Here is a 6103-nt window from a genome sequence, read left to right as displayed (position 1 = left end):
TTTATCTAACAATCCTCTCCTGAAACAGTTTGAAAGACCCTTAAGGATTGGGACAGTTATTTTTAGGATTTTCTAGGTGTATAACGTGATGTTTCCTGAGACAAGGAAACAAATACTTGTGGTGGGTTGCTGATTCACTGTTAACTTTGACCCAAAATATACAGGGTATTCCTAAAGTCTGGACACAGAGGCAAAAATGCATATTTTCAAGAAATGAAATGAATTAAATTTTCGACAACATTTTATCTAATTGGAGTATTAACAAATAACATCTTCAATTCATTTGTGATGCAAAAGTTGATACACTTTGCCAGATTCACATGAACTTGATGCAATAACTCCACATTGCCGTCAATTGCCTATGGGTCCAGACTTTAGGAACACCCTGTATTTGCTCATGAATTTTCCCTCTTCTGTTTCAGAAATTGAAGGGGAAGGGTTATAATCATATGAACCGGCAAAGGTAGTCCTGGGTCTACTATCAATAACCTTCATTAATATTAAACTCAGAATTCAGGCATTCACTTTCTGGGCATCCTGCTAAAGATACTCCTGCATTTAGTAGATCTAAATGTACCTCACGTACCTTTCCACCTGAAAGTCTATTATTCTCTCTTTCATTGAACTAAATATTCTTATGTATACTACCATATCTCTCCACTGGGAAATGGATGCTTATCTTTTTTTTGCAATGTCTCTGAAAGGCAAGAAAATAACATCACTCAATAATAATATGTAGAAGTTGCATGGTATGCTGTCTTGGGTGGATGGGGGAGGAGAAGGAGGAGAAAATTTGGAACTCAAAACCTTGTGGAACTGAGTGTTGTAAACCAAAAATAAAAATAAATTTAAAAAAAAGAAGTGGCATGGTACAGTGGATAAAGGACTGAATTTGGTGACAAAGGACCTGAGTTCTAATCCTGACTGATATTTACTACCTATGTGACTTATAAGTTGCTTCTTGGTTTTCATGTGTATATGCGAGTGTGAGTATGTGTGTCTCTGTGTGTGTGTGTGTGTGTGTGTGTGTGTGTGTGTGTGTGTGTATGTGTTAGAAAGCTTTAAGGTCTCTTTTAGCTCTTGTGACAGCTATAAACATGTCCATGCTACTTTCTTTGTCAAGAAGTTATGATTATATTTTTACTAAACAGTCCTAGAAATACAGGACCTAATTCTCTGTCATTGCCAACACCCAGAAGCCTGTTTATGAGTTTTTCATCAAAGTTTTTAATTGCCAGAGGACTGACTTTCTACTCTCTGATGCAAAACTGCTGTAACTGTCAGCATCAGTGAACTTAGAATAGGAAAGAATGTTAATCAAGATGTCCAACTTTTTATGGAAGAAAGTGAAACCCAGAGAAATTAGGGGACTTTTCCACGGTCAAAATGTTACCAAAAATCAGAGTTGAGAATCAAACCAAAATCTTCTCACTCCAATTCCAACACTCTTCCCATTATACCACATTGTATTTCAATTAAAATATGGGGGGAAAGCTGAGAAATAAGGAAAAGTATTTGGGGAAAATTGTTCTCCCTTTATACTTTGCCAAATGGAAGTACACAATTACAGGAGGAAAATGTGTGAGTACATTTGGTAACTACTCATTCCTATCTTTTTTGTGTCATTAAAGGTCATTTTTTCTTTAAATTCAACACTCCTAGGCTATGTGATACTCTCAGAAGGGCTATTCCCTTTAGGGATTCAGATCGTAGGCCACCACATTTTAGGGTGTGATTTCATGATTTTCCACTACCAAATTCTTAATTGTCTCATGCCCAACACATCGGTTATGTGTATCTCTATGTTTACTTAAACTGATCCTTAGATGTTAGATATAAAATGCAGCTCTGGCTCAGAAAAATCCAGCATTGAACTTTAAAGAAAGCTAGGGATTCTGCAAGGTAGATGTGAGGTGGGAATACATTCCAAGCATAAGGGACAACTTGTATAAAGCCTCAGAGCACCTAGTGAAGGCTTAACCAAAAAATTAAATAAAGTAGGTAGAGTGAATTTCCTGAGACTATTGAATCATCTGTTTTGGGTTCATTTTCCATTTCCCAGTGAAGACAAATTATCATATTACTCCCTGATTGCTTAGTGAAATACTTAGTGAGAAAGTAAAAGCAGTCCTATTCACGCATTGTACTTCCCAAAACGGTCTGTCCACTTCCTCATCCCTTGGAAGTCAGTGGGCAAAGGCTTTTCTCTGACGTCATTTCTAACATCCTCTCTGACAGAGTTTGAAAATAGTTACCCTTCAGATTCATATAAATGGAAATGAGTAGCAAATTTTCATCACAAACCTCATCCCGGATGTGTTCCAAGAGTAAATATTTTAGGGGAGGGAGTGGATTGTGGAACCATTGTCCATGGTTAGGTTAGCAGAGAGAGCATTACGTTTTTATTGACAATTAAATGGTTAATTTTCAGTCTTCATTATTCATCCATACTAGATGGAATAGTTAAATGGTATCTCCAACAAATTACAGACTATATAAATAGTATAGGGGCATCCATTTCCAGTTTCGTCTACTCTAACATTCCTCCCTTCCTTTAATCCCTCCCTCCCTTCAATAATTCAATAATCTTCATGATAAAGGTAGTTTTGGAACTGTGGAGCTCCCAACAACTTTGATAGTGAAGACAGCTGCAAGAGAAAGAGTGCACACATGTGCATGTCTATGTATATCTACATCTCTATATCTATCTATCTATCTATCTCTGAGTTGCATGGAACAAAGCTAACATAGATACCTCAGAGAGAGAAAAGGATTTGAGAGAAACACATCTAGAAAAACTCTAGCTGTAGAAAAATGAACCTTTTAAATCAGGTCATTTTGAAGGCAATGTGTCTATAAATGAGAGCTGATTAAAAGTGTCTACTTTGTATGAATGCAGAAAGAGGAGAGTGGATACAGAAGTTTAATCTCTTAGATACAAAGTAAATTAATTTTGTGATAAATGCTATCACTGTTATCAAGGTTACTCCTTTCTGTACATGACAATTTCGATGGAAAGGCTTGTAGATTTCACACAGTTTCTTTGAGAAAGGTTATATAAGATATTCATTCTTTATCTAATGGTTAAAGTCCTTCATTATCAGAACCTTCACTTCTGAGTCATGCCTGTGCTTGTATGTGTATATATTATATTTGTGAATTCTAATCTCATAAGATGGAATTATTTACAAGATGCAGAGTTGAATAGAAATAGTGTTGGACTTAACTTCAGGCAAGGCCCGAATTCAAATCCAGTCTTTTACACTTATTAATTGTATGATCATAGATAAGTCACTTAACTACCCCGGACCTCAGTTTCCTCATCTGTAAAACACGCATGATGGCATGTCAATAACAACAATCAAAACATCAACAGCAACAACAATCACTGACATTAATCCAGTGCTTTAAAATTTAATTAGTTCTAGGGTTGTTTTAATGTTAAAGTGAAGTAATCGCAAAGTACTTTGAATACCTGAAAATAAAATATAAATATTACGCAAAAGCTCCCTTTCAGATAGATGCATATATGTATGCATGTATGTGCTTAAATGTGTATATACATATGTGTATATGTTATTGTTCCATATGCACAAATATACATGAAGTATTAATGTGTAGTATAATGGTTCACATTTTTATAGCACCTTATGGTTTGCAAAGAACCATGATATTATCTCTTTGAGATTCAAAACAACTTTATGAGATAGGTATTTCAGGGATTATTATCTCCATTTTATGGCTGAGAAAACTGTCTCAGAGATATTGTGACTTGCCAACACAGTCACTTAGATAAGTAGGTCAAAGGCAGGATTTTAACCTATTCTATCCATTACACAGCATTTCCACAACTCTAGATGTATGATCCCATGATACTTGCTATGTGTTTATATACACAAAAGTTGTCATTATAAAGCAGCAAGATTGAAGGCTGAGCCAAGATGGTGGAGTAAAAGCAGGGACTTGCTTGAGGTCTCCCCAAAATCCCTTGCAATACCTGTAAAAATGACTCTAAACATATTCTAGAGCAGCAGAACCCACAAAATGACAGAGTGAAACACGTTTCCAGCCCAAGACAACCTGAAAGGGTGACAGGACAGGTCTATCATGCTGGGCCGGGAGCAGTTTGCTGTCCAGCATGGGCGACACTGGCACAGACTGGACTGGCGCAGGCCTTAGGGGATTGAATCACCGGCAGTTGTGGTGGTTTCCAGACTTCTCGATGCACAGATGATAAAGACAAAGTAGAAGGTCAATAGGAAAACTCTGTCTGACCTGGGTGAGAGAAGAGTGCGTTCAGGCCCCAGCCCCAGAGCAGCAGAAGTGAAGATTGTGGTGGCTGCTTCTGGGGTCCCAGGTCCACAGATGGGGGGGTGGATCAAGTTATCAGATAGGGATTGAAGGGATATCTTTGCTGGCATTAAGGTAGGATTCTCTTGCATTTCCCTGTTTGGATCAAGGTCACAGTCCTGGGTAGCAGTCCTAGGGTGAGGAAGAGCTCTGGCATGACAGAGCTTGTAGTGATTATGGAGAGGGAATCCTTCTCATGGTTCCAAAGCAGAAAAGAGTGCTTGAGGTCACTCACAGACCAGAGCACAAGCCAGGCAAGGAGTAAACACCTCTCCTCTCATCATACTACCATAGAAGAACTGAAAATTTACAGATGCCTAGAAGTATCTCTGACAACAGCTGTACAAAACCCTTGAAACTCAAGACAGAACATTCCCCAATCTTAAAGCAATGTCCTACCTTGACAAAGAGCTCAAAAGCCAAGTAATTGGCTGCAAAAATGAGCAAGCAGCATAAAAATCAAACTATAGAATCTTATTTGGTGACAAAGAAGATCAAAACATATAACCAGAAAAAGACAACATAGTCAAAGCTCCTACATCCGAAACCTCCAAGAAAAATATGAATTGGTCTCAGGCCATGGAAGAACTCAAAAAGGATTTGGAAAATCAAGTAGGAGAAGTAGAGGAAAAATTGGGAAGAGAAATGAGAGTGAAGCAAGAAAATCATTAAAAAACAAGTCAACAGATTGCTAAAGGAGACCCCCAAAATACTGAAGAAAATGATACCTTAAACATAACATCACATGACAAAAGAGGTCCAAAAAGCCAATGAGGAGAAGAATGCCTTAAAAAGCAGAAATGGCCAAATGGAAAAGGAGGTCCAAAAGATCACTGAAGAAAATAAGTCCTTAAAAATTAGAATGGAGCAAATGGAAGCTACTGGCTTTATGAGAAATCAAGAAAATATAAAAGATAATGAAAAGAATGAAAAAATAGAAGATAATATGAAATAGCTCATTGGAAAAACCACTGACCTGGAAAATAGATCCAGGAGGGATAATTTTAAAATTATTAGAAAAAGAGCCTGGACATCATCTTTCAAGAAATTATCAAGGAAAAAATGCCCTGGTATTCTAGAATCAGGAGGTAAAATAGCAGTTGAAAGAATCCACCAATTGCCTCTTGAAAAAGATCCCAAATGAAAAGTCCTAGGGATATAGTAACCAAATTCCAAATTTCCCAGGTCAAGGAGGAAATATTGCGAACAGTGAGAAAGAAACAATTTGTGTATTGTGGAAAGACAATCAGGATAACATAAGATCTAGTAGCTTCTACAGTAAGGGATTGGAGGGCTTGGGATATGATATTCCAGAGGTCAAAGGAGGTAGAATTAAAACCAAGAATCACCTACCCAGCAAAACTGAGTATAATATTTCAGGGTAAAAAATGGAAATTCAATGAAATAGTGGGCTTTCAATCATTCTTGATGAAAAGGCCAGAGCTGAACAGAAAATTTCACTTTCAAATACAAAAACCAAGAGAAACATGAAAAGGTAATCAGGAAAGAGAAATCATAAGGGACAGTTGACATGTTTACATTCCTGTGTGGAAAGATGATATCTGTAACTCATGAGACCATTTCCAGTATTAGGGTTGTTGAAGGGAAGATATGCACATATACACACATTTTATATATATAATATATACATACACACACATATATATACACACTCATGCACACATATATATGTATATAAAGACAGAGGGCACAGGGTGAGTTGAATATGAAGAGATAATATCTAAAAACCAAA

This window comes from Trichosurus vulpecula, chromosome 3 (assembly GCF_011100635.1).
Source record: "Trichosurus vulpecula isolate mTriVul1 chromosome 3, mTriVul1.pri, whole genome shotgun sequence".
NCBI lineage: Eukaryota > Metazoa > Chordata > Mammalia > Diprotodontia > Phalangeridae > Trichosurus > Trichosurus vulpecula.
This window is presented reverse-complemented; position numbering follows the sequence as displayed.